A 27,135-nucleotide genomic window follows, 5' to 3' on the forward strand; every position below is an offset into this window, starting at 1 on the left:
CCCTACTCCACCCTTTCCAAAGAATACTAAGAGAAAGGAAAATAAGTTAAAATTACTTAAGCAATTAAAGGTTTTATAGGATGATAGCTTCTCTTCCTTAACTCTAGTGGTAACAAAAATAAAACTCATGCAAGTCAATTGTTTCCATATTATGTTCTCCATGTAACTTATTGGAACTGTGTGGTGGGGATTCCATTTTTGTTTGTTTGCTTTTGATTTTTTCATCTATATTCAATTTCTAGCAAAATACTTTGCATATAGATATATAAAATATTTATTGAACTGAATTGAAGATAGGCATAAAATTTGAAAAATGATAGTTAAGATGGAAATTTTTTTAAAAAAGAGAAAGAGTTTCTATATAAATCAGTATTATTGTATGGTGCATTGCTGAATCTGAGGTCAGAGTCCTGGAATATAAACTGAGCTTGGCCATTTACTACTAGTGTGAGACTTAGGAAGTCACTTAGCTTACCTGTGTTTCAGTTTCCTTATCTATTCAATTCAATAAATGTTTATTTATCAGTTCTGTTCAATAAATGCTCATTAGCCACATGCTACATGTTAGGCACTGAGAAAAGTGCTGAGGATATAAAAAGCAGAAAAAGACAATTTTACCTTCAATGAGCTTACAATTCAGAAGGGGAGGCAAAATGCAGACAAATACAAAGTACAAAGGTAATAATACCTAGAATAAATAGAAAATATTTAAAAGAGGGGAAAGTATTGGAATTAAGAAGTATTAGGGAAGGTTTCTTATAGGAGGGTGGAATTTTAGATTGTATATGAAACCAATGAGGACAATAGTCTGAGAAGAGGAGAGCGAGTCTTCCAAGCATGAGGGAGAGTCAGAGAAAATGTCCAGAAACAAGGGATGGAGTGCCTTATTCTTGGAACAATGAGGAGGCCAGAATACCTGGATCAAAGAGATATGTTATAGAGCAAGAAGACTGGAAAGGTAGGAGGAAGCTAGATTATGAAGGGCTTTGAGTGCCAAACAGAACATTTCAAATTTGCTCCTGGAGGTAACAGGAAGCCATTGAAGTTTCCTCAGTAGGGGATGACAGGATCAGAAAAGAGTTTTTAGGAAAATCACTTTAGAGCATGATTGGAGAATGGAATTAATTCATCTATAAAATAAAATATAGTCTCTAAATCTAGGATTCCATCAACTCAAAAATGAAGTAGTTCAGCTAGATGATCCCTAATTCTCATTCTATCTTAAAAATTGATGATCCTATATGCAAAATATAGTAAATTGATAGATGTGTTAGTCATTAGTTAAAACAATAGGAATATGGGGTTGAAAACTGATCATGTAAATTAAAGTTACAATAAAAATAATCATAATTTGGATATATATTAAAGAACATTATAACTTTTTTATAAGTAATATAAACAAGATGGAAACTTTGCTATTCTCTATCATTTGTGAAGATAAAAGAAAAATAGCTTATATTCCTATTGTAAGATTTAGGTAAAATATAAGGAAAAAATCTTTCTTAATTACTGGGGAAAAAAAAGTTTATTAAATCAAAGAATTTCTTTCCCTGCAGAGAGTTGGGGGTAAAGTACTAAGGCAACCAACTGCAGTTGTGGAAGAATGGAAATGGAAACACTGATTCCTAAAACTCCTTAACCAACTTTTAGAGTCTACCATTTTATGATTGTTAACAAGCAATTACTGACCATCTGCTGTCTCAGTATTCCATTAGGTGTTTAAGAGAGGAAGGAGACAAAATAATTAAAAGACATACTTCCAGTGTTCAAGGAGCTTATGATCTAGCTGGAAGATAAACATATGGAAAATACTTGAGAGTTATAAAGCATTTTGTCAATAAATGCTGAGTTATACTAGAAACAGAATCTCTTAGGTAAACAGGTATTACAGTGGATTGAGTACTAGACTTATAGTCAAACAACCTGAGTTCAGATCCTGCCTCAGGAACTCACTAGCTGCATGACCTTACATAAAACCCTTAACCCACTTAATCTCATTTTCCTTATTTGCAAAATGAAAATAATAATAATTTATACCTCACAATTGATATGAGAATCAAATTAAGTTTTTGTTTTAGGTTTTTGCAAGGCAAATGGGGTTAAGTGGCTTGCCCAAGGCCACACAGCTAGGTAATTAAAATTAAGATATTTTTAAGGCACTCTGAAAACCTTAAGCCTATAAAAATGCTAACCATTTCTGAGGATAATGATGATGAACTAAAATTTTGCGTTAATAAAGTAATGGGGGCAGGCTATTCTGTGAAAAGTTCCTGGAAGACACAAGTGTTAGATTCTAAAGTTCTACTAGACATAGAGTGGTAGAGAAGAAAGATGCATTAAGGCCTTCCAACTTGGTAACTCAAATGGCACATCCACTGACATCTTCCCATGCTTCCTTTCCCAACAAAATCCATAATTCTTCTTTTATTCAATTTCAATTTTAGAGTTAGAAAGGGACTTTATATATGAGAAAACATATTTTATTTTTTAATTAGGTAATTTACTCAAGACCAATATCAGCAAATCCAGGACTAGAATCCAGGTGTCCATATTCCCAGACTAGTATTTCATTCTCATTCCAGAAAAGAGGTTCTTAATCACAACTTGAACTTGGATGGAAAAAATACAACTTAATTTACATTAGTCTCAATCGGAAATTTAGAGGTAATTAGGTAAAACAATGGATAGAGCAATGGTCCTAGATTCAGGAAAACTGAGTTCAGATTGCAACTCAGATACTTACCGGCTATATAATTAATTCTTGATAAATCATTAAAAAACATTGTTTTTGTTTATCTCACTTTTCCCAACTATAAAATGAAAATAAAAGCAGCAACTACCCCACTGGGTTGTTGTGAGGGTGAAAGAAGATACTATTTATGAAGATACTATTTTATGGTATAAAAATGCTTATTTCCATCACTTCCCTCCTTTTAGTTTTTCTTTCAATTATTTAGAAACATATTTTTAAGGGATCCATGGAATTCACAAGACTTCCAAAAGGATAAAATGCAGAATAACTCATAATTCATATATTTTTTTTATTTTTTCAAAAGATAGGTAAAAGAAAAGAAAAGTTATAAAGAGGTTTGTGGTTTCTATTAACTTGCAAATTCAAGCTGTGCACATCTGTACATGCACAGCTAAATGAGCATTTTTTCACTCTACCTTTTGGAAAATATCCCTTTTGTATATACACAGATTAACAGTAAAGTCTCCTATAAAATGGAGATAATAGGAATGCACAGGACGATAAAGGTCAGGAAGGCCTTAATAAATTAGTTATATAATAAAATTAATTCTTCATTGAGTAGTTAGATACCCAACATTGTGCTAAATATTGAGAAAAGTGTGTGTGTGTAAATCCTTCAAGACAGCTAGGTTTGCAGAGAGCAAAGTGAATAGAATGTTGAGCTTGAAGGCAGGAAGACTTGGTTTCAAATCTGACCTCAAATGCTCACTAGCTATGCGATCATGAACATGTTACTTAATCTTTTTCTCCTTCAGGTTCCTTAAATGAGGATAATAATAGTCCATACCCATCAGGTTTTTTGTGAGGATCAAAGGGTACAATGTTTATAAAGTACTTAACACAATGCCTAGAATATAGTAGACATTTAATAAGTGCTTCTTCCTTTGTTCCCCTATGTTTGCCCTCAAGAAACATACAATTAGGAGACAATATAAGTCAGTATATAATTAAAAGCTAAATTACAGAGACTAGGCTACAAATGAAAAAGTTTACCAAGTGATGAACAAAAGCTTCAAAGGGGGTCTAGGAATTAAACTAGGCTGTTAAGATAGGTCAAAATTTAAATAAGTAGAATAGAAGAAATTAGAATAAGGGGGGAAAGGGTTTAATTGCTCAATGAGTCATTCATTAGGTACCAAAAATGTGCCAAGAATAAGGGTTTTTATATAACTCACTCAAATTCCTCATACCTTGGTCAAGTCTACACATGAGAAGTGATCAGATCACCATATTAACAATCTAATGACTTGCTGTCTCTCTGAGCACTTTGCATTACAGATGCTGAATTTTGCAATAGTGAGCAGTAAATATTGTTATGACACTCCAAACTTGATCACTGGGCTAGCCTAAGGTGAACTCTCTGTTTGTTTCCAGTTTCAGCAAACACTTCTCATAACATTTTGCTGGTTAATAAAGACAAAGTTCTTGATACTGAGTATTAAAGGAGAATCAGTAATAACCTACTAATGAATTACATTTGTTTCTTTCATTTTGAGAAAGGCAGATCAATACAAACTCTAATGGGCAATTTTCCTATAGAAACAAATCACTAAGAACTTCATCCTTGTGAGTAAATAAAATAAAATTTGTAGACTTCAAAGGTTTTGAATATCTTAATCCCCTTAAGGTTCAGTGTTATGAAACCTTAGTTAATGTACATTCCTTTTTAAATTACCCTTTTATCAAACAAGAAATATATACCCATCTGGATTTTGTATCTTGAATAGAATTTGCATTAAACATAGTTATTATAAAAGCAATTCCATTTTGAGGTTTTGAACTGTTTGCTTTAAGGGTAACAAAAAGAATCTTTCACATTTTCTCAAGCATTCACTTCTTTTTGCACCTTCAAAACAATCTTACTGTGTTGTTTTTCATATGTATTAAGTTAGATCTTGCAGCAATTTTGTGCCTAATTTTGACTTTCAGGTAGCATATGAGATCTTGCATTTCCTGTCACATTCTTATCATCTTCAGATTAGAGGAGGATGGGTAGCAGCTCTAAAGGGGGATCATGCTAATTTATTCTGTTTTAGGTTTACAAAGGCAAGCTGTGAAGTTGAGACAGTAGTTTGAATAGTTATATCTGGAGGGGACACCTACTCAAAGACATTTCTTTAGGAAATCAGCAACCTCTTTCAGAAAATGCTGTTACTCTTTTCCTGTCACATTTGTGAGAAATAGAAATGTGGCAATCTCACTCCCCAAATATAACTCTGTATGTTTCAAAAAAAATAATGGTAAAAGTTGGGAATGAAATTTTTTATCATGAAAAATGAAAGCAATTGATGTAAAATAGATATTCATGATTTTGTTCATCCCTCAGGCTTGAAATCTTAAGGCAAATAATGAACTGAAGAATTCGTGAAATGCTTAAGATTAAAACAAAATATTTTTAAACTATCTTATTTTTTCACTATCACACTTCTACAGATCTAAGGAGAAGGTAGGGAAAACCACCTCATCAGTCCAATCAAAAATGCATTTATTAAGTACCCATTATATTCAAGACACTATACTGATACACAAGTATTAGTATTAAACAACATTTTTCTGGATACATTTTGAAAAGCGAATATTTTTAAAAAGACAACATTTTTCTTTTAAGACCCCCAAATCAAGCAATAACGAAATAGAACTAGACAAAGGAAGGAAACTGAATTTGATCAGAAATTATTCTGATATCATTTGGGGGGGGGGAAACTAAAACTAGTTCTTGAAAATAAAAAATTCAACTTAGTTACATGTTTTCAAAGTTATCTTCCATTGTTATTTCAAAAATGAACACGAATAATTTGACTGAATCATGTTACCTCATATTTTTCAGAGAATCACCTTGTCCCAATGCACTAAAATTACTGAAAAATATACTGGGAAAAATATTTGGAATGAATGGCTATTGTGATTATCATAATAGAAAGAGAAGGAAAAGATTTCAGTACAGGAAGAGTTATTGTTAACAATATTAAAGATTCAATATCATTGCTATGCTCACTGACAGGCTTAAAAATCTTCCTAATCATTTTATTAACATGGTGACACAAAGATCTATGAGAACCTTGTGATATGATTATCTTCTAATTTGATTTTACTATTATTGAGCCCTGGTTGACAAGATAGTAAAATATAAGCACTTAATTGTGCTTGGACTTTCCCAGAAAGTAGTGACTTTCTCTTATGAAGATATTCTGGCTTTCAAGAGAAGACCACGAAGAAAACAATGATAATTAACAATTCAATATTAATTTTAGTGTTATTAAAATCTTACATTCACTATTGTTCCATAGTCACTATAATTTCACTGTAAATCTCTGCCAAAGATTCATGGGGGAGGCATAGTTTATACATGATTTCAGCATAAAAGGATTTCTGCAATTTCTTTAAGGAAATGACCATTTCTGAATGAAGCCTAAGACAATTCAGCATTAGGATGACAATTCTATGTGTTGTAAATAGATGGCAGAGTTAATTTATCTTAAACACTCTTTCCCAGCAAAACTAACTTTAATTCAATGGAAAATAAAAGATTTTAATTCTGAAAATTTGGAAATCGTGGGCAAAGAAACTTTTGATATGAAAAAGTATGTTACAAATCATAAAAATCTCACCAAAATGTGTCATGCTATTCAATGCTATTCAGTTTGTCTAGAAGGCATTAAAAGATATCATTATTATAGGTTTCTACTAGAATATCTGGAAATTTTCACACTTGAAACAAATTCATTGAAATATACACTGAGATTAATGAAAGTTGAAAATATTTTTATTAAATATCCTTAGGATCAAAATTATTGATTGTTTTAATAGATTAAGAGCTAGAGCTATGAATTTGAAGAATGAGTTCCCTTTCAGCCTGAAAATCTACTTCAACTTCTGAATCAAGAGATTTTTCTCAGAACCTCTATCTATCCATCTATATCTATATCTATATCTATATCTATATCTATATATATATATATATAATATACATTTCTCACTTCTTTTTGAGGCTCACAATCCCTTATTCACATGACACAGTGGAACTGCTATACTGCCAAAATTAAGCCATAAAAAGCAACTTAACAAAATAGAATAATTATAATATATGTTTACTAAATATTATTACATTCAGAAACCTTTTTCTCTTTGAAATTTCTTAATATATTAATTGGTCTTATATTTGAATATTAGACTGGGGCAGCTTGATGGTTCAAGTAGATTGAGTGCTGGGCCTAAAATCAGGATGTGTAACCTTTCTAAATTCAAACCTGACCTCAGACTTTAACTATTTGTGTGTGTGTGTGACCTAAGGTTACTTAACCCTGTTTGGTTCAGTTTCCTCATCTGCTTGTTTGGTTATTTTTTTTAGGTTTTTGCAAGGCAGGGGCTAAGTGGCTTGCCCAAGGCCACACAGCTAGGTAATTAAGTGTCTGAGGCCTGATTTGAACTCAGGTACTCCTGACTCCAGGGCCAGCTCTATAAACACTGCACCACCTAGCCACCCCTCCACCCCACAGTTTCCTCATCTGAAGAGTCATTCCTATTGAAATGACTGAACAACAAATTAGACCATTAGAATAAAAATGAGGTGCATTTTGGATCATTTGAAGCAATGACTAAATATCTTCGACTCAATTGTTTTAAGCACCAAAATGTCCCAGATACTGTGATAGAAAGCTGGGATATGAATAAAATAAATAAATGAGTGTAGTCCTTGCCTTTCAAGAGGTTTCATTCCACTGGGATTAAATAACTGTACATATAAAAGGTAATACAGATTGAATACAATGTTATTTGTAAACCTTAAACTGCTACATAAATACTAGTTTTTATGGCTATCATAATCAGATTTTATAAGACATAGCAACTGATTAAAGAAATGATCAGTGGAATTATATGAATAAGAATGAAAAGACAAATATGACACATAATGAAACTGAGGACTGAAACAGTAATAATAACCCCAATAGAAGTTGAGAGGAAGGGTGGAGTTAGGAGAAAAGATAATGAATTTAGATATATTGAGGATGATATGCCTATGGAATAGTCAGAGTAGGATGACCAGTAGACAGGAGGAGATTAGGGACTGACTAGGAGAAAAATGAAAAATGAGAGGCGCTAATTTTAAAGTAATCTGCATAGTTGATTACAACAAGAGAATATACAAGAGGAAAAAAGTAGACAAAGTCTCAGGTGATATTCATTGTTAGAAATTAGAACATAAAAGATGATTTTTCAAAGAAGACTGAGAAAGTTCAATCCACAGGTAGGAAAAGAACATGAAAGCCCATTTATGAAGCAGTAATATAAATGTTAAATATCATGGCATATTAGGAAAAATCATCATGGTTGCCATTCAAAGGGAACTCCCAAGTGCAGTTCCAACTTGCATTGGTTTGTGATAGAGGTATGGGAAAAATGATTTTTGTAAAAAGTAATTTGATTGATGAATTTGAAAAGTATATTGCCACCTTCAATGTTGAGAATCATCTGTTGTGTTCTATACTAATAGAGTTTATATTATATTCTATATATGGGATTTCTCTAGACAACAGAAATTTGATGATCTGAAAAATGATTATTACATCCAAGATAAGTATATCATTAGTACCTTTGATGTAACATCAAGAATTACTTACAAGAATGTACCTAACTGGCACAGAGATCTGATACAAGTATGAGAAACTATCCCCATAATATTGTGTGGAAAATAGAAATTAAGGACAGAAAAGTCAAAGTAAATTAATTCTCTTCAATAGGAAGAAGAATTTCCAGTATTATGATATTTCAAACAAAAGTAACTATACCTTTGAAAAACCAGTCCTTTGGCTTGCAAGAAAATTTATTGGAAACCCTAATTTGTATGTCATTGCTATGCTCATTTTTGCACCTCCATAGTCAGTTATAGACCCAGCACTGGTTGCACCTTATAAGCAGGAATGATAGGTTTCTCAAACCTGTGTTCCTTGATGATGTTGATCCGAATGAAACAAGAGTTCAAAGTCAGAGATCTAGATGTATTTATAAGTAACTGTTAGTGATATAGGGTATTTTTCACTTTATTATATAGCTGCACAGAACTTTGGAAAGATGAAGGATATAAATGTTTTAAAAAATATCTAACTCAAAAAGTAACCTGTTTCGGTAGCTGTATATACAATATATACTACTTGAGTTTCAAATATAAAATTGTTATAAATTCATTACAAAATTCAGTGGTGAATCTTTTTTTTAACTGTCTTTCCTTTTTTGTTTGCATCATAATAGTTATAAGTATAATCAAATACATACATATATATATATATATAGCTCTATCTCTATATCTATATATGTAATCTCAAGAGAAGATTTGAAGAGAAGTCAAAAAACATGGAGACTGAGGAAAAGTCCATTATATTTGATTATAAAAAATCATTAGAAATTTGGAGAAAAGAAAATTTAGTTGAGAAGTAGTATCAGTAGACAGATTGTAAAGGACTGAAAGTGAATAGAAGATGAGAAAGTGGAGGCAAGAAATATATTGTATTTCTAAAATTTGGATTGTGAAAAGAGGAATATAAGATGGTAGGATCATGAAAAAAGGTTTTTTTTTTTGTTTTGGTTTGTTTTGTTTTTTAGGATAGAGAATGTAAAGTAAAAATCAAAGAAACATTCCTAAAAGAGAAGGAAAAAGTATAACCTTCCCAAGAAATTCTGACTCACTGAGAATAAAAATCTCACATTTTTCTAGAATGTCTGAGATAGAACTTCTCAAAGATATTATTAAATTTATTAGAAAGATAGTAAGGACAAAGAAGCTTGTTCAGAAATGACTAATTTGAAATATTTTAGATTTTCAAAGAGAAAAATTGATACACACACACACACACACACACACACACACACACACACACACACACACACAATTCCCTAGAGCTATAGATCTTGAGATAGAATAGTCTTAGGTCTAAAAAATAGTGTCAGAAGTCAATAATTGGATGGAAATATACAAAGATTACATGTGTGCTCTAGAAAATCTAGCCAATGACTACATCCTGGCATTTTTCTTTCTGCTTTAGGATTGAGTCAATGCTCTATCAAGTTACAAGAAGCATTTTCATAGCAGTTCATATTGAGGAAAATTTCTGCCAGACCACTCAGATTCCATTGACTTCCTTGTTTTATGTAAACTTAAGGCTAGATCAAATTCAGTTATTAAAGGGGGGCAGTGAACAATTAGTTTGTAAATCTACACATCAACAACTAACAATAAAATTAAACAAAAATCTAGCAGATGAAAGGAATAACTATATTGATTGCCAAATAAATTAGTTCTACCAAGTAAGTCAAGAGGTATATTAATGCTTTATTGATAATTAGTCAATCCAAAACTACAAAGCAAAACTAAAATAATGTTACATCCTTAAGAGAAATATTGAGTCTTCTTTATACATCCATCATCAGGTTCCTTTGTTTTTTCTGGATACTTTGTCATTCTCTTTGTCTATATTCTTTCATAAGGTAACCACAGCAGCTCCCATGTATTTATTTTCTAGCTCTTTGCAAATGACTCCTGACTCTAGATATCCATCAGCAGTGGTCTTTCATCACAAGGTTTTCTAGTAGATATTTCAAATTGAATGTCCCCTATGTACCTCAAACTCAACATGACCAAAACTGAACTCATTATCTTCCCCCGAATCTCACCGCTCTTTTCCTCTCAAAGTCAATATCATCATCCAGTTGTACAGGTTCATAATCTTAGCAATATTCTTTTATATTCCTTAGTTTCCCTCACTCTATATGTTAATTAGTTGCCAAATATTGCAATTTCTTTCTCCATAATATCTTTTATATGTACTCCCTTCTTTCTACTCACAGGGTCACTTCCCTAATTCAAATTATTAATGTCTCTATCCCATACTATTTTGAAATAATCTTCTAATTAGTCTCATTTATTTTCAAAAGTATTATCCTCTCTAGACTGAAGTGCTGTCCAAAAAATGACCAGTTTGACCTTGATTCTCATTCAATTGACTCCAATCATCTCATGCTGCTTGTAAAATGAAAAACAAGCTCCCTTCCGAACCTGGTCCCAAATCTACCTTTGCAATTTTATTATATATTACTATCCTTCCAACAATTTAGAGTCTAACTAAACTGGCCTGCTTGTTGCTCATCACACATGATATATCATCTCCAAATTTTTATAATAGTTCTCCTCCATGCCTTTAATGTACTTTACTACTTTGCTACCACTTCCTAGAAAGCCTCACTACTTCCAAAACTCTTCAAATGAAATTTCCTATATGCAACATTTTCAAATCTCCCTAACTCTTAGTGATCTTCTCACAAATAACATCTTTAAAATATATAGATATTTGCATATATTTAAAATTTTGATATATGCATTTTATATACATACATATTCATGTATGCATGTAGAATTTAAACTCCTTGAGAGCAAGGACAGGTTCATTTTTAGTTTTATATCCCCAAATCTATTACTGTGCATAGCACACAGTAGGCTCTTAAAAAGTTATAGATTGACCGCTTGAATGAGTGAAATAACATAATATAAAATATTATATAATATAATATAAATAACATAATATAAAATAACATAATGAGATATGCTAAGTTTCAGGGAAGAAGTATAAAACAAACCCTACAGTTGTCAAGGAGCTTTTGGCATAATAGAGGAGACACAATTAATTCATGTACACACACATTAAATATCAAAGTGTTCATAATCTGATTAAAATAAATTTTGGGGGTGGCTAGGTGGTGCAGTGGATAGAGCACTGGCCCTGGGGTCAGAAGTAGCTGAGTTCAAATCGGGCCTCAGACACTTAATTACCTGTGTGGCCTTGGGCAAGCCACTTAACCCCATTTGCCTTGCAAAAACCTAAAAAAAAATAATAAAAATAAATTTTGGAAATATTTAAGCAACATAGATTTATACTGATGTTGAATTTGGATGGTCACTTTTTTTCAGGGAGTAAATTATGTTATTATGTTGAACCAAAATATATTTTTCCTTGTGATTCATATGCCCTACCTTTTTTCTATGAAGATAGGATTCACAGAAACATGGAACATTGGGACTATCCAAAAGGTTTAATGGGTGGAGTTCATAGTGAATCCTGAAGGTTGTCATTTCAGCAGTAGACATGGCTATTTCTCGCTTTCTAGGCACCTATGGTGCTGTGTAAAAAGGATATAACAAATCAAAACCACTGAATCTTTTGGTTATTCTCTCTGCTCCACTGAGCCTACAAAAATGTTGAGTAGTGATATTTAAATTTTTTTTTTTATTTATAGCAACGGGGTTGAGTGACTTGCCCAAAGTCACACAGCTAGGCAATTATTAAGTGCCTGAGCTGAATTTGAACTCAGGTACTCCTGACTCCAGTCAGTGCTCTATCCACTGCACCACTTAGCTGCCTCTAAGTAGTGATATTGAAAATGAAGGTTCAAATCTCATTACCTTAAGGACTAAGGCGAATTTAGAAGAAGACTACCTTTAATGATATAATTTACAAGATAATTGGTCAATTTCTATTTCACTTTTTCCAAAGAAAAATGTTCTTATGTCTTTTAAGGAGAGAAATATTAATTCAGTTTTGAAATGTGTCATTGTCAGAAGTTTATGATTGTTAATATGAGAGACTTAGGTTAAATGTTTTACTCATGATTAAACACCTTAGAAACCTCTTAAAAGGAAATACCTAATTATTTAAAGGTACAATATTAACAACACTTACCTACTATGAAATCTCAAGTCATGCCAAAAAGTTTTCATAATACTTATTCACTGATCATTGCAATATTTTCATCTCTAAGATTCATAATGGCTACTTTCAGGTATTAAGTTATTTTTTTAAAATAAGCGTTTATTATTGGTTTTGCTATTGTTGCTGTTGTTTTTAAGATCCAAGGTTCCAAAAAGGAAACAGTGAAATTTATAGGTTCTTGTTCCTGATATTCCAATTAGCTTAAATCTGTTCTTACTCAGAAAAATAAAATCAACTTCATTCCCTTTCCCTTTTTGCCTATTAATGGCAATCCTAACAAGCAGTCACTGGGCTGCAAAAGTAAAAGGAATGAAATGAGGAAATATGAAGAATTAATAATTCATAAATTTTATAAAAAAGGGCACATGGTGGAATGTAAACACTTCTTCTGCCAGGTGAATTCAAGATCTATATTTGTACAGCTGCACTGAATTATTGAAGAGGTGAGGCCAATATCTAGTTAACTCAGTAGGGTAGGGGGCCAATACTGTTTAACTGTTCAAAATAGATATGTTTGACTATGAGAACTAGGTGAAAATGTTTCTCCATAGGAAATCTGTTGACTATCAAAATTTATAATTGCCTTATACCTTTAAGGTATAAGTATTAGTATAAATAGAGATGAACAGAATTGAAGGGAAAATGGTAAGCAGAGAAGATGGAAAAATAGATTAAAAAATAAAGAGTAATACACAAAGTAAGGGCATTTATAGCTCTAATCCCAATTGTCCTATGGTAGAAAATAAAAACAAAAGAAATGGTAAGCTAAACGTCACTACTGTTCTTCTTTAGAGGAAAGACACTGAAGAGCAAAAATCAAGAAGAGATATTATTATTTTGACTTGAAAAACCCTAAGTTTTATTTTCATTGTTAACAGTAAATCAAACTCTCTCAACTGTATAGTTCTCCTAACTTTCCCATAAAGTCCCAGGGATAAGCACAGATACATCACATTTCAGTGCTTTATGGTAGGCTGACCTTAATTTAAGTCTATAAGATATGTGACAGTGACTAAGAAGATAGGGAAAACTGAGCCATTAAATTTGGTTATAGGATAGGAAACAGATATACCTCTTCTATTGTAACCAAAGCATGGATTACCTATGAAAGAATAGAGACAAAACCAAAATGGCAACCTTATGATCTGAAAGCCTAAGAGAGGCCCAGTAGCTAGGCATTTACTCCAGACTACTGTGTCTGATGTGAAATGTTATGCACAATTTGTAGCTGCTCATCTCAGAAATTTTTCTGAAGGCACCATAGAAAATTTTGTTTTCTCTCTCTCAAAGAATGTGCTATTTTATCTACTAGAACTGTCATCAGAACAGAACACCCAATTCTTTTAAAATTCTAATTCCATATATTCTTACTTGGTTATGTGCTATATTCTATTTGTGATATAACTATGTACATTGTGAATACATTTGAAACCAAATTGGTAAGGATGACATATCTTTGGGATTTTATTTTTGAAAAGTTATTCAAATTTTAGTACTGAATTCTAATAAAGGATTTTTAACATTAAAGTTGGCTTCTGCCACTAAGTATTCCAGGGGTGACAGCTGTGGGGTTCTGAATGGTTTAGAAGTTAATTATTTAATATACTATAAAAATGTAAATAAAGCCCTGTCTACAAACTTCAAACATTTGATAAACCACAAAATGATACGCACAAACCTGAAGAGAAAAAATCTGAAATGAACTTAGTCATGAGATCCCATTGCACACCAGAAGAATTGTTTAAAACTTTCCTTTAAAGGAGGGGTTTATTTGAAGATATTCTGAGAGAAAGTCAACACCTAGAGAAGGAAAGCAGACTGGCTAAAGACCATAACTATTTATTTCTATGCCAGTAAGTGGCATGTACTTTTTTGAAGATAAGTCATTTAAGTCTTAGAAAAGTCACACCATTGGAATATTATAGAAAATATAAAAATAGACAGAGATAAACAAATACCTGTATATCTGAGTTTTTTTGTGTGTGGTATGTATGTTTATATAAAACTGGACTAGATTGATGGATATCAAAATAATGGATAAATATGAGAGGAGATCTTGATTTGGATCTCTCTTTTTTCCTCATTCTACTCTACTTTTATCAGATAGATACATTTCTTCTAGATCCTATTCTCTCTATTCCCATTCTACCCATTAGATTGATTTTAAGTTCCATGTGAGAACAAGAACTGCATTTCTCCCCTGCCCCATCCTTATTACCAAGTTGTCTTGAACAGAGAAAGTAAGCATTTAATAAATATTTATAGAATTCAATTTAATCTGCTTTAACAATATGATTTCCAGGTGTAGGCTATGATGAAAAGTAGGTATTAGCTGGATATTGAATGCTAAAGAGTCTGGTTAAAGAAAAGAATTCAAAAAAGGAATATCAGAAGAAAACTAGCCACATATTTTCTCCAATGAAAAATAGATTTGAAAATGTCATTTTTACATTAATATGAAGGGTAGATAATTCTAGGATGGAACCAGAGACAGTAGTCTTATTTTATGTGCTTGGTGAAAAATGAAATAATCAGTGTTATGTGAATTTTATTTGAATGGGTAATAGTCCATCTTTCTCATATTATGCATACAATGACATGTTTATTTCAGCATTGTAGTTGAATGGAAGCTCTGTGATTTGATTTATTTACTTTACTATTCCTGTTATCCTTGACAGTTTAATAGTGAATTCTGTCTTCATTTTGAAGTAACAGAATATTCAAAGAATCAGGATTCTAAAAGACCCCAACAGACTGGGATTATGTATAAAATCAACAAAATGAAATTGTAGTAAGGATGAAAAAAAAACTGGGCTTTTTTAGGCTCAAGAAATAAAGTGAACATGTAAAAGATGGTTTAGAACTAGCTTAATAGTAGTAATCTGGAAGGGAAAAAAAGGCTTGTTGATTTTTATTGTCTATGAGTTCAATAGGAACCAACAATATTACTTAGCTACTAAAAAAAGAAGAAAAATCTAATGGTATCTTAGGCTTGAGTCACAGTCAGCTGAAGGGAAGGAGGTAATTTATGTATGTATCAGACTGGATTTGAAACCTTGCATTCTGTTCTTGGTAGTCTATAAAAGGAACATTATTACTAATTGAGTGGCATCCAGAGTAGGCTAACCAGGATAATCAAGGTGTAATATATACATATATGTATAGATGTATAGATGTAACCCTAATATACATATTAGGGTTACATCCCATCCATCAATATGGGTCAAGTTAGTTTGGACTTGAGACTTGATTGTCTAAAGGCACTAAGTAACGTTCAAGCTATGTCCCTTGACCCAACTTTGTATAGCTATCTATAGTCACCTAATGGCATATAAAAGGGCTCATTCATGTGGAATAAAGATCCTTCTGCTCAGTGGCCACACCCAACTCTGCTAAATCAACATGTCTTTATGATATCAAGTAACAAGATAAATCTGGAACATCTTTTCTAAAAAATATATATATACTCTTTTTTCCAATTTTGAGTTATCAATGAATAGCACATTTTATTTTTTCATTGAATTGATGGGACCAACCTGAGACAGACCTGTTGCTAACAAATGTAGAAACCATGTTATAGGAAGAAGTTTTAGTCTGAACAAAGGGGAGTTTGAAGGCCATGATGGTTATCTTCAAATCCATGAATGGTTCATGTATGGAATAGGGATTAGAATTCTAATTCCAGGGAGCTAGAATCATTTAGTAGAAGCCAAAGCAATCTTGGTCTATCTACTGTTCTGCACTAGAATTGCTTAGAATTCCTAGATCCTTCAAGATTCAACTCAAATCCCAGTTTGTACAGGAGGGTTTCCCTTTGCATTCCAACTGCTCATTCTTTAACCTTTTAACTACCTTATGTTTACTCCATATTTATCTTATATGTATTAATTTATTTACATGTTGTCTTCTTTGTTGGGGGAAGGTCCTTAAAGTAATATATAATATTCTATAATATAATATAATAATTCTATAATATTCTATCTTAAAGTATATATATAAAAATATATATCTTAAAGTATATATTTTATGCATATGTGTATATGTATACAAATATAGGCATATTTATAAGTATATATCATATGAATATGCACACATACTATATCTTTGTATAAATATATGCACATATATTACTAACATTTATAGAGCATTTTAACTTTATAAAATATCTTACAAATGTAATTTCACAAGAGCACTGAGAGATGTTTATAGACTTTTATAGAATTAGAAAAATGAAGCAAACAAAAATTAAGTGCCTTGCTCAGATTCATACAGCTAGTAATTAATCAAGTCAGGATGTGAATTCAGGTCCTTATGATTCCAGGTCCAATTGCTATGCCATTTAGCCATTTAGCTTCTTTTAATAGACTTGTGAATTTGCTAATCACAGTCAGTATTCAATTAGAGGACAAGTATCTAGGATGTTGTAGGTGGGGTACTTCCATTGGGGTAGTGTATACAATAATGGACTCTCAGGTTCCTCATATTATGATTTTATATTTCCGAATTGATGTAACATACTAAGTTCAAATATCATTCAGAGAATTATATTCTACTTTAGTTCTGATATTTACAAAGAAATGTTCCAAATCTATATGCTGAATAAATATGAACAGTGAAATAGAGTAACAAATCAGCTGAATGTCAAGGGTTTTTATAGATATATGATGACCTAAGAAGTAATGTGGTATACTAGAAAGAGAATTAGAGTTCGAGATAGGAAAGTCCTGACTGAGTCCTGTCTCATCTAGCTCATTGCTAGATGATTTGGGGCAAATCATTTAATCTTTATGAATCTCAAGGTACTTCTCCATAAAATGGAGAGACTAATAATGCCTGTAATATCTATCTATAGGTTTGTTTATGAGAACCAAATGATTAGTATATAGAAATCTTTAAAGTGGGATGTAAATATCAGTTATCATGGCTAAACTAAATTGATTATAACATAGAATCTAAGGGAGATCTAAAAATGTATCTCCTTTGAGCTTAATCTGATATTGAGAATAATGGAATGAATTTGCTCCTAATGGTCCTGCCTTTTAATAGTCTTAAAGCTCAAAATTCAATAATAGAATTATATGAGGATTCAGTATATTATTCAGAACCCCAAATTAAACCAAGCCCACTCCTATTAAAGTTGCAAAATAACGGGTATGAACAATGATCTCCAATTCTCTTCTAATAGAAAGACAGAAATACCCAGTAATACTAATGTTGCAGATCATAGAAACAAGAGTGAAAGGAGCATCAATTAATTTAAAGTGACATGTGTCATTTTTGTCTTTCTAATGCTGAACATTTCTATTACTAATTTAAATCACTATGATCAGATCTTAGATATGGCTACTGTTTTTTTTAACTTGATGTTTACATATTAATCCTAGGCTTTTAAACAATAATTTCATAAGATATGGCTTTCATGTGCATGATATTTCAGGGGCTGATATTAGAATATAAAATATAATCAACAAAATAAATTCAAGATGGTTTATTCTATCTTAAAATAGTTGAAGAATTTCTCCACATTGAAAAGACTCCAAGTCTTCTCCCTGATTTTTCCAGGGAAGTGTCACTCTTTCTTAAAGAATTCTAAGTTTTCTAACCCATCTTTAGTAAGTGGTTGCTTGATTTTTTTCTCCATTATATTGCAAGAGGATCAAAATGATTTTTAGTCTCTAGTAGATAGTTCTGTGTTTATGTACTTTGGACCTTTTCTTGGAACTGAGTTCAAGAAATTTGCTGAGTAAGCTATCTCATAATCTAAAGACCAAAAGTCACTATACTTATGTTCCTTATTATAATTGTTGAAGGACATCTTAACTTATAAAAAATAAGCTTAGTGATATCAGACACCTTCAGTCACTAACAGAAGCTGAAGCAGAGCTTTCTGTGAGTTGTTACTCAAAATTCTATTCATATTGTGTTTTTTCTCACCAGATTGGTGATCTCACTATGAGGAAATTCCCTCCACCAATGTAGGTTGGTACCCTTTCTGGCACTTTTAGTCTTAGAAGCTTGTCTGACTTCTCCCTTTGTTCCCCTTCTCTTTTCTCTCCTCCACTACTCCCAACTAACAGAGACAGACAGAGAGAGATGATAGAGAGAAAGAGACAGAAATGACAGAGACAGAGACAGAGATAGGGAAAGAGACAGAAGCAAAGAATAAAATATCTTAAACTTCTTCACATCATTATGTGTCAGAGGAAGAACTTCAATTCCTTTCTTCCTTCTTCCAAGCCAGATCTCTATTCACTATGACTATACATTGAATAATGAACAACAACCAAAAATTCATTTAAAACTTTCTTAGTAAATACAATTCGATTTTGTCCTTATTTTCAAGTGATTTGAAGTCTCTGAAAGAATTTTAATGTTTTCTGTCATTGGAGAGAACTTGTATATCTAACCAATTTACCTAATTTTTTTCTATTGAGGCTTTATATTCCTAAATTTTGAACTTGATGTTCTTGCTTCATTCTTCTCTATAACTATAATATAATGTAAAAAGTTAGTATACTTAGTGTACAAATAAAATTGTGCACTTTCTGGGAAAATGCTCATTGAATCCTAGAAACCCATAGAAGTCTGTCTGGAACTACATAATTTGAGGGATAAAAGAGCCTAGAATTCATTTAATTCCTGTTTCTAAAGATAAAGCAGCTAAGGTCCCATAGAAGATGTGACTTATTCAACATCTAGAACCCTTCAAAATCACTATTTCTAATACAAATACTTCTCATAATCCTATGTTTATTATGCCAAGTTTAAAACAAATGATGGACTATTAAAAATATTTGAAGAAATTGGTCATGTATCCTAATAAAAAATAAAGACAGATGATAGAAGAAAGTTTCCTATCAGATTTTAAGCAAGTGCAATTTTGGGGGATCATCTCTTAAATCTTAGAGTTATACAACAGTCTTGGTCAATAGTTAGAGACTTTCGTAAGTTAAAATTAACAAAATTATCTGGTGAAGTAAGAAAAGAAGAAAGCATGACATTGGTTTTAGTGAGTTTTTGGTTTTAAAAGAAATCATCCAATTGACCAGTTTCTATTGTGAAGATTTTCTCACAGTAAAGTCAGATTTCCCTTTTGTTTATTTCTTTCTTTTGTAGACTAGAAAGGAAGGGGAAACAATCAATATACTTCAGATGTGAAGCTTCTATGGGGCATAATTTTTTGAACCATTCAAGTACAGAAAAAATTTTCAGATTTCTTCTTTAAGACCATTCTATACATTGTCTTTTATATTCTTAAAGACTCAGGATTTCAGATAGCCATAAATAAAAAGTGATACTGAAGAAATTTCTTCAATTTTTTCCCCTACTTCCCTCTTGGATATGAGTATGAAGTTGTGATTTTCTTTTTTAGCCCATGTAGAGAACTCCATTTCCTACTGAAAACAAATATCTCTTCTTGATCTTGTGCTTAAAATAGTTGTTTGGAGACACTGGCAAATTATATCTTACACAGGATCCCCAAATCAGCAGGTGTTATAGACTCACCCAGAACCCAAGCTTGAAATCAAAGCCAGTCCTTCATCCGCTATGCCATAATTCTTCTATTTATAATTATTATCGTATTTTCAAATTTTTACCACTTTGATACCTATAATGGTTTTTTCTTCCCCACTAACACCAAACATATACACATACACACATTTCTTTGTCTACATATGCCCTTCCATGTGTTGAATCTCTCGAGTTGCTTGTCATTGTATATCATCTTTCTATCTTCTATCCTGTTTCTACTTTACTGAAATTTCTCTTTATAATCCAACATTCCGAGGATTCCTAATATGTTCAGTTGGGGTATTCCTTCCAATGCAGAGCACAAACCTTCTACAGTTTAGTCAAAGTTCTTCTATAATTTTTGTGGCCAAAAATATCACTACATTTTGGTCAATCTGATGAAGTTTCTTCCATCTTACCAGGCTGATTTAACAATAATAATCATACAGTTTTGAAGACTTTGCATATTGGTAGAACTGGCAAAACCTTATGATTCACAATTCTAAAATGCTGAGAACATAGAATTACCTTCACATTATAGGACATCATTGAAGTTCCAAAGATGTTTATTCTCCCAATGTCCAAAAGGACTACTAATATCCTTTTGACAGATGCATTTTAAGAAATTATTTCCGAAGATATTGCCCTGACTTTGTTGCCTTATTAACTCATTAGAGCTTCAAATGATGGCAAAGTCAATTTAAGGTTTACCTGAAAAATCATCATCCAGCAAATTAGATATCATTTACTCGGGCTAAAATTGTAGCTTGCTACATAGAACTTGAAATCAAAACATCTATTTAATTGACTTCTCCCCTTGTTCCCCTTTCTCTTTTTTCTCCTCCACTATTCCCAACTAAGAGAGACAGAGAGAGATAGAGACAGAGATGACAGAGACAGAGATGACAGAGACAGAGACAGAGACAGAGATAGGGAAAGAAACAGAAACAAAGAATAAAATATTTTAAAACTTCTTCAAGGTCAAAATGTTTAAAAAATAATTTTTTTCCATTTAAAAATTCACTTTAAACCAACTCATATGTATAGTTTTTGTTAAATGTCTCTAAATAAGGGTCTTTATTTCCTTCTTTTTCAATCACCTGAAAAGGTGCCCATTGTGCCCATTGGACCTAAATCAGTTTTGGAAAATTCTGTTACTTTGAACAACTGATAAGAATTCAATTCATACTTCACAAGGTTAACTTGCAATTAATTTTGTGTTTATTTGATTATTTCAAATTCACTAATATCTATTGGAGAGCAATTCTTTCTGATTTTCACTGCACACATATGGCAGTCAGTTTCTGCTTTCTTAAATATTTGTAAAAGACTTTGGCAAATTTCAACAAATTCAATTATGCAATGAACAAAATGAGAAGTGTTTCAGGCTTTACTTTCAAGGTAAAACTGTATTAGCAGAATGGGTAAATCAGAGAAGAAAAAAAATCATACCAACTCTCTTAGAATAATTTGATGACTAAAAAAAATCTTTAAAGTATTTATTTTATATGTGAAGAAAGGTCTGTTATGTAATGAGCACTGAACTGAAAGAAAGCATGAGATTGAAGGATCATAGAATTAGAAAATATCTTAAAGTCCAGTTAACTTACATTGTAGATGGGAAAAATTAAAAAACAAAGAAGTTAAAGAGTTTAGTGAGAGTCATATTGCTAGCAAATTCCACAGTAATATTTGAATGCAAATCTTCCTGATTCCAACTCAAAGTACTCTTTCCACTACCTTATGTCTAACTGTATATACATTCTTTTTTTTTTAGTTTTTTTTTCAAGGCAATGGAGTTAAGTGGCTTGCCCAAGGCCACACGGCTTGGTAATTATTAAGTGTCTGAGACCAGATTTGAACCCAGGTACTCCTGACTCCAAGGTCGTTGATCTATTCACTGCCTCACCTAGCCGCCCCTTGTATATACATTCTTAACTAGAATTTAACTCCTTAAATATTTTTTAATCTTGTCTTTGTGTTTAGTACCTATATTTTAGGCACTTAAAATAACTTTTGTATTTTAATTTGATTGGTTTTAGCTCTGTCACACACACACACACAGGACCTGCGTGACCTTGGGCAAGTCATGTAACCATCTTTTGTAGGTTTTTTACATATAAAATAATATCATTGGCTTAGGTGATTTCAAAGATTCTCTAAACATTCTATGAATTTCTAATTTAAAACAATAATTTGATAATTAATATGGTCAGAAAACTAGGACTCTTTATAGGTAGATATTTGAAATGTGAAGTTAAGGTATAGAATTCAGAGACTTAAAATGATGACATTTTTTAGCATTAGGCATCATATGCAAGTGCAAATACAAGATTATTTTCAAAGTATGCAATTTCCAGGACAACAGGGCAGGTTGGTTGTTCCATGCCATTTAGTCTTTTTGTTCAACAGTATAATTATTGTCATGGCTCATTTACATTTTGAACACCAGATGTGATATCAAGAATTGTCAACATATTACTATTGTGAGGATGAAACTGTCCTTTTGGGTATGACAAAAATCTGTTATCTTTTTCAGTATATTATCAATCTACATAAAACTTTTATACCATAATGTTGCCTTATCTTTGTATATACACATTTGGTCCCACTGTCCTCTGCTATATCTATCCCAGTAGAGAAATATAAATGGTATCAATAGTATATTACCTTTAGCAGCAAAAATTAAACTATAATAGTACAGGAATAGCAAACACAAAGAAACAAAGTGAGTGAAACCCTTAAGATGAAATAAAGGGAATTCAACTATGAAGGAAAGGTAGAACTTAGAGATAGGGGGAGTAACTGGTTCCTGATGACTTCAGTCCTAATACTTGTTTTAATGAAACATTTGTTATCTATCTTACTGTTATTATGTGTTCACAGAGCATATTTATCTTTGCAAAATGTTTCATGATCACTTTTAGTAAGTAAATGGTTTTCCATTATATGAAAAGTTATACAGAGTATGGCCACCAGCTGTTCTCCATTTCTTCTAATATAGTTATCTGCATTTTACCAAAAGGAAAACTTAGGTTTGGATAGGTTAAATAACTTGTTCAAGGTCATACAAGAGGTTGAAAATGTATCAAGTCTATGTCCAAGCTGTAAGGATGATCTACTGTGATACCTGCCTATCACATTTGAATTGGCTTTGATTTCCTCACTCCACATGGGTGCTTCCTGGATGTTCCTGATGGTTATTTGTAAAATGTAAATATAAAAATATACTTTTTAAGAAGTAAAACAAATCTAAGCAAGATAATTTAAAGGATCTGCTTTGAAATTTCTCTATAGGACCTAATAGATTTTTTCCAGACCTCTAAGACTTAGACTAGGACATTAGAAGAAAAAAGAACTCAAGCCCAGGAGTCAGTAGACCTTAGCTCAAGTCTTGTCTCCACAATTCATTAACTGTATGAATTTGGACATTTCTGAATTCAGTTCCACATATGTTTTATAAGTACCTGCACAAGGCACTGAGGATATAAGAATAAAATAAAACAAAACAAAACAGCAAAGGCATTTCTTCATAAATTATTATCTATTCAACTCATTGAAATCTGGCTTGTTCACCCATTATTTTTAATGAAACTATTCTCTAAAAGGAAAAAAAAGTAATCAAATATAGGGGGAAAAAAGGGCCTTTCCAGCTCTTCTATGACTTATGTGACTATGGGAAAGTTTTTTTTTTTAACTTTTGTAAGGGGAAAATAGACAGAGTATGTGGCCATGAGGAGTTCATCCTGAGAGTCATTGAGACCTGGGACAACAGGAATGTCCATACCAGAGTGCTCTGAACTCAGGAAGGAGCTCTGGCCCTTCTCTCTCTTTGTTCTCCTGCCTTATCTTGTTGAATATTCTCAGGAAGGACCTTTTGTCCTTATCCCTCTGCCTTTCATCCTCATATTGTTCAACTGTCCCAGGAAGGAGTTCTAGTCCTTATCTCTCTACCTTTCATCTTTATCTTGTAGAAGATTCCACATTTTTCCAGGATACAGACCTTTTGTGGCATACCCGTTATACTTCCACAGGCCTGGAGATGAGGGATGCTGATACAAGGGGACTAGGCTTATATATACCCTTATTTCAACTATGTGAGTCAGAGATGTAGCATATACCTGCAATAAACTCCTTGCTTATCTCTCACTGGCTGACTTTCATTATTGAACATGCGGGACATGTCCGGTGGAGCTCCCGGAAGAGTTGTGTGAATTAAACTGAGACCCGGCTGCCCAGAGTGGACCGCAACAAACTTTTATGGCTCTCGGTTTCTTCATTAAAAAAAATGTTTACATTTGTCTAGAAGATAATCTCTCCGAATCTTTCAAGCTCAAAATGCACACCAATGACCAGGAGATCAAGATTTCCAGGTGCAAGAACCTTTAACAATATCCAAACTGTTTTACCTGTTTGAAATATTTATCACTAAAGTGTTTGCCCTCTCAGGATTCTAAATTCAGTCCTCTTCTCTCCCTATAAATCTCTCCTTTTCCATACTCTCAACCATGTTTTAAGTATGATCTCTATGTAAATGAATCTATTACCTAATCTCTTTTTTTTGAGTATATCTCTAATTGTCAACTTTACCACCAGATTTTCCAACACTACCGTGAACCAACTATGTGCAACAAAACAAAATCAGTTTCTTTGCACTTACTTGTATCCATGACTCTAGCAATAAAACTTGACTTTCAGGTTTAAAACTTGATTGTTATCATTGAAATGTATCATGCTCTCAGTGTCTTACATGATTGACAGATAGACAAACAACATGATAGATGACATGATAACTAAATTAGATCAATACATGGATAGTGAAAATGTTTTTAATACTTAATATGTTATAGGTATCATATTTAATGATGGTATATGAATTTAAGATGATTCACATCTTATATTCATCTCAAGAAGATGCTTCCTACTCCATTTTAATAAGGGAAGATGAAACATAACAAGTAAAATTCAAAGTGTGAAATAGGATATCCAAGTGGAAATAAGATTAACTATTCCTTTTTTAAAAAAATATTTATTTTTTCATCAATATGCACATGGATATTTTAAAATTACAAAATTTCCTTCCACCCTCCATTCCTAACACCCTTCCCTGAGTAGCAGTCAGGTAAGACTACATATTCCACTTTGCATCTACTGTTCTGACTTGCTTAAATTCCATAGAAAAAAATGGCCCCATTATAGATGTCCTCATTGAGTTTCTCCCAGCTTTCCTTCTTCCTTTTGTTTATTGTCTCCCTTTTAAAAACTGTAAACCCCTTGTGAGAAGATACTGTCTTACTTTTTATTAATTGTATCTCCAGAATTTAGCGCAGTGCCTGGAATATAATTGATATTTAATAAATGATTATTGACTGGATTGAAAAGTCAGTTAAGATGAGAATAAAGTGAAAATGGGTAGTGTTCTTCAAAAAAATTCTCTGCCAAGAACACATGAATCAAGAAAACAGGGACTAGGGTGAAGTCAACCCAAGGAAGACAAGACTGCTAAGGAGACAGAGTAGTATAAAAAGTAAGCAGAGCAGGAAACGTGCTAACAAGGCCTGTTAAGTGGTCCAATTGTTGTCTTTATTGTTATTCTCTGTTACCACACTAGTATGGTTCCATTGACCTAAACAAATTCAATCCATCCTAAAATGTCTCTGCTTTTATTTTCTTCTTGATTCCTTTTCCTTCCTACTGCCTTCACTCATCCAACATATTGTAATGTGATCTGACGATTCTACAAGGATAGTCCAAGTCATGTGTTCTGCATAAAATCAATCTGCATAAGATCAATCTCCACAGAAGCTTGGTGAGGGTGGTCTGCTTCCGAGCAAGCTCAGATATGCTATTTTCTTATGCTTTTTATACTATGATCACAGATGGTTAGTGTTGAAGGCCAGGTCCTGGGAGTGATTTACACATATTCTTGGTGACCTTTTCCATCAGAGATATGTATGTATTCTTGCTCATTATATGGATTTGTTGGCTCTCCAGTGAACCCTGACCTGGGACAATCTGTGGCCCTGGAGGTGGTTATAAAAGGCTTTTCTGACAAAGAAGCATGCAGATTTCTAAGAATAAATATTTTAAATTTACCCAGGAATTTTGAAACTGGAGTTCCTGTAACCAGTCATTCCTGAGATAAGTTTTTGTTATTAAAAAAAGTCTGAGTTTCTGAAAACAAACCAGTAGATTTTGTTTCATGACCTTGCATGTGTACATTTCTACTTGACATGACTCTCATAATTCGATGTCCAGACTCATACCAGAACTATTGCAGGTGGTAGGTTAGAATTAGAACAGACCTCAGAGATATAATCTTTATTTTAATCTTATAACAAACTAAACTGAAACCCAGAGAACATAAATTATTTGCCCTATATTATATTGGTATTAATTATGGAAACAGAATTTGATCCCAGTAAGCACTTTAAGAACAGGAGGGGTATGACACCTCTTTTTGGAGTCATGCAGCAAGAAAAGTAATGTTTATGTAGTAGTAACTTAAAAAAATCTTTGTTAAAATAAATGTAATTGAAATTAGAGATGTTTGAGAAGATATAGTAATTTTAAAAGTTCCCAGAGAATAGGGTCTATGACATTTCAAAAAGAGTGCTTAGCCTTGACCAGAATGAAGAATAACAATTTATGAGGTCAAGGAAAAAAGAGAAGATATATTTGGAAAGTATATTTAGCAAAAAATAGTAGGAATTTTTATCCTGAAGATGAGACTTGGTGGATATGACAGCCATCTTCTTTTTATTTAGAATTTAATTGACTATTTATTTATTTTTGAACATCTTTTAAAGTTTTGTGATCCAAATTCTTTCCCTACCTCCCCATACCTCCACTTACAGAGAAGACAAATAGTACACCAATTAATCATATAAGAAACATATCAATATACATCTAGAATCAGAGTTAAATTTTCTTTCTCTAGATATAGTATTTTTTTCTATATGATTCATATGGAATTTTGTCTTGGATCATTGTACTGACCACAACAGCTAAGTGTTTCACAATTTATATCATGAATATATTGCTGTACGATGTGCAATAATTTTTTATTCTGCTGACTTTATTTTGAATCAGTTTTTTCTTTTGGTCTATTTTCTC

The 27,135-nt window shown here is 32.2% G+C and overlaps 1 protein-coding gene and 1 pseudogene across 4 annotated transcripts in view; one reads left to right on the forward strand and one right to left on the reverse strand.

Annotated features, from left to right (window-relative positions):
• LRP1B (LDL receptor related protein 1B) overlaps positions 1-27,135 on the reverse strand; it is a 2,479,914-nt gene that overhangs the window by 619,383 nt on the left and 1,833,396 nt on the right. The gene's annotated exons all lie outside the window — the stretch shown is intronic.
• On the forward strand, positions 838-8,674 carry LOC141508857 (GTP-binding nuclear protein Ran-like; annotated as a pseudogene).

Source organism: Macrotis lagotis, chromosome 1 (genome assembly GCF_037893015.1).
Source record: "Macrotis lagotis isolate mMagLag1 chromosome 1, bilby.v1.9.chrom.fasta, whole genome shotgun sequence".
NCBI lineage: Eukaryota > Metazoa > Chordata > Mammalia > Peramelemorphia > Peramelidae > Macrotis > Macrotis lagotis.